The sequence below is a fragment of the Festucalex cinctus genome, chromosome 1 (genome assembly GCF_051991245.1).
Source record: "Festucalex cinctus isolate MCC-2025b chromosome 1, RoL_Fcin_1.0, whole genome shotgun sequence".
Lineage (NCBI taxonomy): Eukaryota > Metazoa > Chordata > Actinopteri > Syngnathiformes > Syngnathidae > Festucalex > Festucalex cinctus.
The window spans coordinates 53,351,819-53,363,557 of record NC_135411.1 but is presented as its reverse complement, the minus strand read 5'-3'; positions in this window follow the sequence as shown (position 1 = coordinate 53,363,557).

Sequence of the window (11,739 nt, the reverse complement as noted above, 5' to 3'; positions counted from 1 at the left end):
GAAGAACATCTGGTTCAGCGTTGCCAGGTCGGAAATATAGGATTATCGTACCATAGACTCAAAATTATCATATTTTGATGGAAATTATCGTACATCCATCATAACCAAAATACACTGATTTGCGACAGTCAAATATAGTCGTTCTTGTGTTTAAAAGCGCTCACCGCTCACAGGCACTCAAGGCTTCGTTGCGGGTTAACGTCACTAATCTGGATAGGTGGTTTGAGTCTTGCGCGATTTCCTGTTTGGGAGCGTTTCCTGGGGGCGGGTACTTACCCTTCAGCCAATCAATGCATAGACGCCTCTTGTTTCTCATGCTCAGCAAAACGTGATTGGCTGGTATTATGTCACATGAGAACAGATACCTTCAGGGTTCGCAAAAAAACAACAACTGGCAGTTTCAGTTTTATCGGTAATAATCTAAAATGGTCAAATTATCGTACATTTGCCATTTTTTGGGATTATTAATCGTACATCGTACAGAGGGTCAAATTATCGTACAAATACGATAATTATCGTACACCTGGCAACACTGATCTGGTTTAGCCACTCCTTGGAAGTCTACACGGTGTGGTTCGCTTCGACTGATCAGTGGGTGGCAGTGTTTGGAATGAAACACATTACAAGCATCCACTGTAGTAACTGAATTTCACATCAAGACTCTACACATGCAGTGGTAAGCAGTTTTAAATCACTCTTTACAATGATGATTGATGTACGAAGCTGATATTACATGACTCAACACAGATGGAAGAAAACAATGTTTCTGTAGTGACTGATGTATAACTTTGACATCTAGACTCATGCTTACAGACGAAAACTGCTTTTGAACAGCTTGTCACTGTAGTTCCTGATGTGCAATATTGAGATCAAGATCCACACTGGTAGAAAAAAAGCTTTCAACAGCAGTTCATGTAGTGATTGATGTGCATCTTAGACATCAAGACTTCACTCTGTGCCAGATGGCTCCAGGCCTCTGATCCCTCTTCTCCAGTACGGTTGTGCAGATCGATCCAAATATCAATAGACTCGATATTAATGTGAGTATTGGTATCAGCTCAATACCAGAGTACTAGTATCGATATTTGACATTTATTTATTTAGGTTTCTCATGGGTCCCTTTGTAGCACACGCGCATGTGCTGACCTGCCAATCACAGCAGTGGGCGGCACTGGCGGTAACAATTCATTATTTTTACAGTGAATGCAATGATGCTTCGTTTGAGCTATTTTAACACTTGTTGAGCTAAGTGTTCGTGTAGCACAACATGTAAGTGTTTTTTATGTAATGTGACTAGACTAGAGGAACTTCGGTGGCTGATATTTCTTTGAATGCAAAAGAGTGACAGGGACTAAGAGTATGAAGATTATTACTACTTTGCAAATTTAAATAACAGCCCAGGTATGTTTCCATTGGGGATATTATATTATGGCATGTTTAAGAACTTAACTAGAAAGTCTACTTTGAAAAAAAAGAGGGGGGGAAGCTTATTTTTTAATAGGATAAATGATTAAAATAACCTAAAAAAAACTAAACCTAAAAGTACTTGGTGTCGGTACTGGCGATATTGGCACTAGTATTTACTTGGTATCGATCGATCCCAATATCTCTATCGCACATTTCTATCCAACAAGCGTGGCTTGCTCTCAACAGCTCCGCACTACTCTGCTGACCCCCAGTGGAGGTTAACCGCGCACTCATTCCAAGAGGACACTCGTCTTCATCTGCGTTTTTAATTGAGGCGACGAAGGGTTCGGTCTCCGAGGACGGTGTCGTAACCCCAAAGCGTCGGAGTCCACAGCTCTGTGACCTCCAGTCAGCGCTTTGGCGATCAATGCAAGCCCGGCAAGATCATTAGGGATCCTTTAAGGAGCCGGACACCAACTCCAGTTTTCTCCACTGGACCTCGTATTAACCTCCCGCTCATTTAGCCGTAACGATCCAACGGGCGCTCGTTAAAAGTAGCTCCCAAACAAAAAAAAAAACAAAAAAAAAAAAGCCAGTTAGGTTTGAAAATGCTGGCGCCGGTAAATGTTCCCTCCACACCTCATTGAAGGCCTTCGCCGTTATATTTTCCAAGCCTGAATAAATTCCATCACCTGAGTCCGTCGCCACTGCTGCTTGTTCGTTAAGCGCGCCGCTGAATTACGAGCTCCCAAGGGCGCCCTTCTGCTTTTGTTCTTTGCGACAGTCAACTTGCGGCGGCAGCGGCTTTAAAAAGAAATCCTTTGGAGTGTGACGCCGTGCTCTGCGTTCAGCCGCAGAAGAAGCCTCGCAGTGTCCTCTGATGAACCCCAAAGAGAACGTTTTTCACCTCTAATGCCCATGAAGTCAGACAAGGCCGGGATTCATCAAGTGAGACCTCACTTCAACGTGCATCAGAGGAGTCCTTGGAAAATATTTTGAGAGTTCACTTTCAAAGCAGCAAGTCTCCATCGTCACTTCTCTCGAGTGAGTGTTTTCGTTAGGTAAGTGTCTTTCTCAGGAGCACGTACAGGAGTCAGGAAGCAGACAAGTTACGTTTGCCATTTGTCCACAGTGGAACTCCATTCCAAAGACTCAGGTCCTTACAAATGAGAAACATGCATCAAATCAAGCTCCAAACTCGAGAAAAAAACATGAAGTCACTCCCAATGCCTGCTGTGGGAATGTCTGATGAATATGCTGAAAACAGCAAATAAGTATGATGACCTGGGAAAATGGATTCTACTTCATCTAAATTTTTCATAGTTTTTACTGTATGTAGTGGAAGGGAGGTGACTCATGCTGGGGAAGAAGAAGAATTAGGCAAACTGAAATGGTGGAAAATAGCTGTGTACATATAGAAGTTAGCGGTTTGTAATATTTTAGTTACTGTATTTAGGATTGTGATGCAAATATAGAGCAGGTTTTAACATTGTCTTGTCTATTTTAATTTTACTATGCTACTTTTTGTTGCATTCTTTGCTTTTAAATGTATTCAATTATTTTGTTCATAAATTATGTATTATGTATTTTAATTATGTGAAGCGCATCGAGTTACCTTATGCATGAAATGACCATGCCTGCTTGTCTTTTTTTCCCCAGTGAGCGCCGCTAAGAACATTTGTGCAGAATCTCCTTTGCCTCCATTTTAGACAACCAAACAAGATTTCATTTGCACTCCATCAAGCTGCGGGTTGCCACGGTGCCCACATCCCGCAACGCCCTGCTGCCACACGTGTCGACTGTCACACCGGAGCCTCGAACGACCACGGGCTGCAAGTGAGTGATAGATACCAACTTGATTTATTTGGCTAAGAAAAAAAAACATGCTAACCATTCGGGCTTGAGTAACTTTCCTAAATCCAGGGTGCAAACAAAAGATCCTACTAAAGTTCCTGGGGTAAAGAAAAGCTAGCATGCTAGCTTGATGTCAAAGTTGTGCATCAGTCACTACAGTGGAGTTCTAAAGTTTTTTTTTGCTTCAGGTTTTTGACAACAATATGCGACACATACACAAAACAGCTATGAAACAGCTGTTCATTATATCGTGACCGTTACACAAAATTGACATCAAGACTCCACCTTGTGTTTGAATTGTCGTGTTTGGTTAGCGCGTGGCCTGAGTCTGTTGCCGCCGTCGAAGTGTCGCTAATCAGCTGTTGGCAGCCGCACGAGTGGCGGGAGGGTGGTAGTGTGTGTGTACGCGGGGGGTGCACAGGGAGGGGGATGGTGGTCTCTCCCGGCGGCAGCGCCCCGGGTCGGAAACAGGTTTGAAGTTTAATGATGCCAGCTGCCAACTCTGCCAGGCTGCGAGTGCTAACGAGCTGGCACCGGCGGCGGACTGAGCCGCGGCGGTAGCACCTGGAAACGTAGCACGCTTTTTCCGAGAGGGCGGGCGGGGATGAGAGGGGGACTGGTGAGAGGAGGGTGGGGTGGTGGGGGGTGGGTGCTGGAGACCTCGCCACCAAGAGGCCCACATCTTCTCTTTGAAGACTGCCGAATTTCCATATTTCATTACACACCGCTGACTGACAAGGCCCAGCCAGATGTTCTATTTTCAGCTATTTAAATTCTGACCTGCTTTTCCAGCGGTGGGGAAAGAAACAAAAATTGTTTTCTTTTTTTCTCATCTATTCTTTTTCTATACAATTTATGCTGTTCAGAAAACTTATCCCAACTGTCATCGGGCAAAAGAGAAACGACATCCTGGATGGGTCACCAGTCAATCACAGGGCACAGACAGACCACCAAAATGGCCACCTAAAACTAAAATGGCTTCTTGAGACTTTTCCATGGGTCTACTCGTGATAGCCAAATTTCATGTTATGAATTGAAACTGAAACTTGTGATTGAATTGCATTTTCAAAGTAATCATGAGTTCTTTCAAGAGAATTGTGTTTATAGTGATTGATCAAATGTTGCCATCATGCTCCCCCTACAAGTATAAAAGATTTAAAAGTTTCCGTGGTTCAAATTTGATGAGATCAGATCCTACTCATGGTTCTTAAACAGATGCCATGACAAGGAGGAGGATGATCTGTGACTTTTTTGTTCATCAGCTGCCTCTTCTCCCAGTGAAGATGTACCCTCTGCCACATAAAACACACAACACCTGTCGTCTGCGCTTCTGGCTGAGGACACTATTCACGCGGCACTGATTGTCCCCGGGATCAAACCCGCGGCCTCGGCACGTCTCATCCCCACACGCCACATAAAACATCGCTCGGCTTCAGCGTCCCTGACGCGTCGGTGATTCATCCCGCTGCTGTTTCTCTAAACAGTTGCTAAACGGCGCCGTTCCGACGCCATTCCTCATGAGGAAAATACAGCGACAGCCGTGACCTTTCGCTGCGTACTGTGTAAAATGGCACTTTGTCATCCCCACGTGACAAAGCACAAGGATCAATAAGAATTTGTCGGGATAAAAGTTCCTTGACAAACTCCCCCGGTCCACTCATGTTAGTGTGTTTGAATTTGTCTCCCCAGTAGAAGGCACTCCTGTCAAAACACACACCATCAATATCATCATCATTAATGATGACCAAAAACCCAGTTGAGTGATTATCATCATGGGCAAGGATTGAAATAAGCGGTATAGTGTGGCAGTTTAAGGCAAAATTACCATTTTGCACTGCATCAAAACACATTCAATAGCAAGAGAATCCACTACCAAAAAGCTTGGCTGGGTTGGACACATACGTCGCTCACATCACCTACCATGGGTAGTTGGAGGAAGTATTCACGCTGCACCAGCTAGTACAGTCACACCTCGGTTTTCGAGCACTTCTGTTCTCAACCAAATCGGTTTTCAACCGGAAAATTCGAGAACCGGAAAATTCGAGAATTTTATGTCTCAGAACTTGTCCGAAAATTCAACTCTCAGCCAAACTGAAAAAAGCAGAGCGGACCTGAACGCGACTCACTCGGGAGCCGAGCTAACTGGGGTGCTTTGGGGGGCGGGCGTGCCACCTGCACCCGCCGGGTTGGGTGAGGCCCCGCTGGTCGCTCCTCTTACTCACTTCACTAGTTTTGCACTATACACTTTGTAAATATACACATTGGGCACACAACACATTTCTTGGTGGGGTGGGGAAGGGTGGAAACACCGTCTTCACCCTTCAACTCCCCTCCAATTTTAATGCACTTCATGTCCAAGGGGAGGGGTGAGTTGGGGCGGGGAGCCATCAGGGGGGATGGACTGCAGTGCCTGGCAGCGCTGTGGTCCCCCCATCTGTGTCCCTGCCCCACCACTTTGTCCCTCCATTTCCTTTTTTAATGCACCACACATATACATATTAATTTTTTGGGGGGGAAGGGTGTATCGGATTAGGGGAAATTTTTTTCCCTCTGCTCCGACTCACCTGCTCCCAATTTTAATGCACCACACGCACACACTTGTATATACACTGGGTGGGGCCACATTCACGGTGTAAGGGTAAAGCTCGCCAGTCGGCGAGCTGGCGGACTCAGTAACAGGGTTAGGTGTCACTAGTACGCTGGCGTGACGACTGGGGCCTCTTCCCACCGGGCTCGGTGTTCTGGTGTTCCGCCTCTCCCCCGGTGCTTCCTCCTCTGCTTCCCCCCTCCCGCCGCTGTGCTCCTTTCGCACGGCTGGAGGTGGGGTGGGCACGTCTTCCCTCTCTGCGCTTCTGCCCGGTGCCGGTTTCCGGGGGTGGGGGGGGACTCGCGGGGCGGTTGGCGGTCGTCGGTGGGGGGCGGCTTGTTTGTGGGGGGGGGGGGGGGGGGGTATGGGTGGGTGGGGTGTTGGGTGTTGGGGGTTGGGTGTTGGGGGTCGGGGTGTGTTCGGGGGTTTGGGGGCCGGGGGTGGCGGGGCCTGGGTCGTGGCGGGTGGCGGGTTTGGGTGGGGTGCGGGGGGGTCGTGGGGGGATGGGGGCTGGGGACCGGTGGGGCGCTGTGGGGGCCCGCCGGGCCTCGTTCTGCGGCCTTGGGCTCGGGGGTGTGGGCCGGGGCTGGGGCGGGGGTGTTCCGGGCGTCTGGGTCGGCTCGCCGACCGGTGTCCGCTCGGGTGGCTTGGGGGTGGCCTTGGGGCTGCCGCGGCCTGGGGATTCCAGGGGGGGGAGGGCGGTGCTCGCTTTGCTGGGCCGCGGTTGACGGCTTCTTTCTTTGGTGGTGGTCCTTATGCATGCCAGATCCATCGCACCAGCATCTACTAAAACTCAAACAGAATTTGCCTCTCCCTCCCACAGCCCCTTGAATCAGTGGGTGCTGGTGTCTGTGGATCTCACTTTGCTTTATCTATCCTTCCCTCCTTCCTCTCTTTAGTTTTTCCTCTGGTCACTTGAGATCTCAATTTATTGGAAGTTTGAGGTTTCTGGGGTTGGCATAAGACTCTGGTTTTGTAACCACGCAGGAGGGGTTTGGTTGGTGCTGGATTTCACTTTGATTGATTGGATGTACTGGCTTCTATGGATCTCACTCTGCCTCATCGATCCTTCCCTCCTTCCTCTCTTTAGTTTTTCCTCTGGTCTCTTGAGATCTCGCTAATTTGTTGGAATTTAGAGGCTTCCGGGGTTGGCGTAAGACTTTGATTTTGTAACCATGGGGCGAGGGTCAGTGAGGGGGCGAGGGTCAGTGAGGGGGCGAGGGTCAGTGAGGGGGCGAGGGTCAGTGAGGGAAGAGAGAAGGAGAAAAGAGGAATGTCACATGAGGAACTACATTTCCCATCGCGAGATGCTGTGACTATCGCGAGACCGGTAGCGAGACTGGGAAAATCTAACATGGCGGCGTCCTGCTGCTAAAATAGAATTAGCTTTATATTATAATATTAGTAATATTTCTAATTAAACCCGAATTTAATGATTAGATAAATTCGATTTTTTTCTTTTCTAAGAAAGATCGGAAATATTATCCAGTGTGGACGACCTCGAACGTTTTATTGACGATTTTTTTTATAGCTGCGCGATGGATGAGCCGGCGGCTAGTCGGGATAATCCTTCGAAAAAAAAAAGGAAAAATGACTCGTCAACAGACACGGACGATTTAGCAACCGCCGACGTATCGGTGAGTATGCTGGATTCCATAAATAAAAAACTTGACGTCCTCTGTCTTATCCGCGAGGACGTCAAAGAATTAAAGGCAAGTTTGGAATTCGTTAGCCAACAGGTAAGCGATCTCCAATGCGATAACTCCGAGCTACGCTCCTCTCTCGTCGCTGTCACAGCCGAGTTGGAGACGATTAAAAAAGAAAATAAAATGCTAAAGGAAACGGTCTTAGATGTTCAATCCCGTAGTATGCGGGAAAATCTAATATTTTCAGGTATATCCGAAAATACCCCAGATAATCCAGAGGGCGAGATAAAAAAATGTATGACATTATCGCTAAAGATCCCTCAGGAGACGGTAAATAATATCTCTTTTCACCGTGTACACCGGCTCGGAGCTCGTAAGGGCAATAAGCTCCGTCCTATTATTGCTAAGTTCGAACATTTTAAACATAAAGAATTGGTAAAAAGTAAAGGACGGGAGCTCAAAGGGACATCTTTCGGGATGAATGATCAATTCCCAAGAGAGATAAACGAGCGGCGAAAAGTACTGTTTCCTATAATGAAACAAAATAGACAGGAGGGTAAACGGACTTCGATGGTCGTTGATAAATTATATATCGACGGCCAGCTATTCCGAAACCCAACCTCGACCCCTTGGCTGTTCTAACTGATAATTGGTAGAGCCGAGTATTGTGTGATTATTTGACGTATGTATATGTATGTGTATGTATATGTGTATATATGTATATATGTATGTATATGTATGTATATGTGTATGTATATGTATGGATAATGGGTTACGAAACTGAGAATATGAATTTATATCATGTATAGGCTATATAGTAATAATAATAATAATAATAATAATAATAATATAAAAATATATTCTTAAAAAAAAAATTAATAATAATAATAATAATCTCGCTTAGGTCACCATTTACTGGTGTATTGTTATGTTGAATCCCCCACAGATTTCCTTCACACTCACTTCCCCCCACGTTTCTTCACTATTATACTTATCTACTTGCTATCTCTCTCTTTATATAAATTATATAAATTGCCTAATTACTCTTTTGCTATCCTACAATATGTTAATATTAATAAGCAGCTTATATAGATGTATACATAAGACTGAGTCTATATTGCTTGTATGCAGAAATTAGTTCTGGTCTCCTGGAATGTGTGTGGCGCTCGCTCCCAGGCAAAAAGAATAAAAATTTTAGACCATCTCTCAAAATTTAAGGCAGATATTTGTCTCCTACAAGAAACCCACTTACAAAAATCAGAAGAAAAATTATTTATAGATAAAAATTTTAGTCAAGTTTACTCTGCCTCCTATAATAGTAGACAAAGAGGTGTCTCTATACTTATACATAAGAATTTATTCTTTACTCTAAATAATATAGTAACAGATTTAGAGGGCCGATATATTATTATCCAGGTAACTATATTTAATAAAGTATATACAATTGGTAATTTATATGCCCCAAATAATGATTTTGTAACCATGGGGAAGGCAGGAAGTGTTTGGTCGGTGCTGGATTTCACTTTGACTTATCTTTCTTTTCTCTTTATTTTTTCTGACCTTTTCTCTGGTCTCCTGACCATTTGAACCTCACGACTCTGGCAAGATTCTGAAGTACCTGGTTAAGGCGAAGGGTAATGGGATATTTCTAAGGTTTTAGGTGAATTCATGAGTATAAATTTATACGTATTTGCACGCACACGCACGCACGCACGCAAACGCACACACGCACGCGCACGCACGCAAACGCACGCACGCACAAAAAAAAAAAAAAAAAAAAAGAGCAATGATGATAAGCGGTTGAATCGGTAAGACTACCGAATGAACAATTCTGAGCTCTGAGAAAAAAAATAAATAAAATAAAAATAAAAATAACTCGAATGCCCAGGATGCTTCCTCTGTAGCACATTTGTGTTCAAAGTTCGTTTGGAGCAGACCTGTTCATTGTTGTTTACGCAAATCTTTTTTTTTTGTTTTTTTTTTGTTTTGCATCGTGTATTAGCTCCTAATCATGGGTCCAAAGAAAGCAAGTGCAAGTGGTAAAGCTGGTGAAGAAAAGAGGAAAGTAGTGCACAGAACTATTGAATTTAAAAAATAAATGTTTGCATTGTTTGTTTGTTTTTTTCCTCATTTTAGATAGGATATCTAACAGTATATAGTGTAGTTTATGGTGTACAATAGTTCAAAAAAAAAAAAAAAAAACTCGGAGAAAGTTTTTTTTTTTTTTTTTTAGACTTGGAACGGATTAAAATTATTTATATTAATTATAATGGGAAAAATTGTTTCGGATTTCGAACAAATCGCTTTTAGAACAGCCTTCTGGAACGGATTATGTTCAAAAACCGAGGTTTGACTGTAATTGGAATTAAATGTTTGGGTAAATCACAGAAGTCTAGCATAAAAGCGGAGGGGCTATAACAGGGTTCCCATGCTGACTGGAAAACCTGGAAAATGATTAGCTGATTTTCAAGTCAAGAAAAACATGAGAGGGGGGCGTGGGGGGTCAGAACGTCCTGGAAAATTATATTTCCGACCCTCTGCTTGTCACTGCCTTGTGGATGAACGCAAACAGATTTAACAAGACTGATTGTTATCGTACTCAAGCAACATTTCAGCACATTTAGAAATCAAAATAATCCTCACAAATTAAATTACAATGATCCAAAGTCCAATACTTTTCCGTGGTCATTTCAGAGTTGGCCGCCATTATTGACTTGCGACGTAAGCTCGGAATTGTCAATACCGTGTGACGTGTGTTCATACTAGTGTGGGCACATAAAATGTTATTGCAAATATTTTTTGCCTTTAATTGCTATTAATTGTATAACAATGTAAACTTCCCCCTAAAAATGATAACATTATTAATACTATTTTATGGACTAACAGTGACTACCAGCGGTAAAAGGCAGTACAGCTGCAGGTGCATCTTCTCCTCTTTCAAGGAAACGACAGTTTTCTACATGGCAACCTGCTTCTGACCTGTGCGGGAAAGCATTAGGTGAGTTGAGTGGTTACCATGGCAACTCATCCAATCTCTTCCAAGAATCTTATTGATAACAATAAATTTAAGGCAATCACTTTATTTGCGCATTACAAAAACACAAGGGTTTTTTGTGTCCGATTTTAGGGCTTATTTATAAAATCATTTAATTTTTCAAGACATGCGCCAAAAACAAGGCAGCGCTCTAGCATGTTAAGGCTTTATTAAAGCTCCCATAAGTACAAAAATAGACTTTAAGGGAAAGAAAAAAGAAAAAAAAAACACTCCAAAACAGTCCCTGAGACAAAATGGATGACTTGGTGAGCCTTTTTATGGGTCTGCATGTGACAAATATGTCCACTAACCTTTATGTTACTAAATTAAATGGGCTTTGGGAGATCATTTAATTACTAGACGGTTTATGGTGAATCATCCAACTTTGCCATTATACACATTTATTTAAAACAGAGGTGTCCAAACCCTTTTCTCTGCCAGCATCATACAGGGGAAAATACATGGGCTTGCTGTCGCCTTTAACTATTTTTCATGCTTAGATTGAACACTAATTTATTCAGAAAGCTTCCTTCACCTGTGTGTTATGTGCATGCTTTTTGCAGTGACAGACCTCTGACCGGAGTGAGCAAAACTGCAGATAGCGCTAATTCCAAATCAACTCAACTTCATGTTAAGGATTTCCATTCCATCAAGCTCATTTGGGAACATTTAGACTTCCTGGTGGAGTAAAGATATAAGGCAAAAAACACAGAATATTCCAGGACTGTGGCGGTCCGGGGCTCTGTATTGCCTTAGAAAAGATAAGTCCCTGCACTAAGCAGATCCTCACAGAACAATCTGCAGTTTAAGTTGAAAACATTTAAACAAGTGTTTACATGTGTTTGTATATAGCTGTTTTTGTATTTGTATATATATTAAAAATAAATAAATAAAAAAACAGGTTATTATTTGTGGCGGTAGTAGTTTTCAGTTCACACTTACCTCTTCAATGCTATTTTTTAGTGTATGGCGCTGGCTGTTAGAATACAGACAACAGAATGCAAACTGCCCCTTACTGTATTTAGGACTAGCCTTTTTTTAGTCACACATCACCATTAAAAAGCACTTCTAGATAATGAAGCGCACGGGCCTTTGCAAAAAAGCGCATGAAGAAGGTGCTGGCGGATTTAGCAGAGTGCTTCTGTTCAAACACAAAAGGTCTTCTTGACATTTTGCACGCCCGCATTGGGTGCTCATCCTTGTCGCGTCGT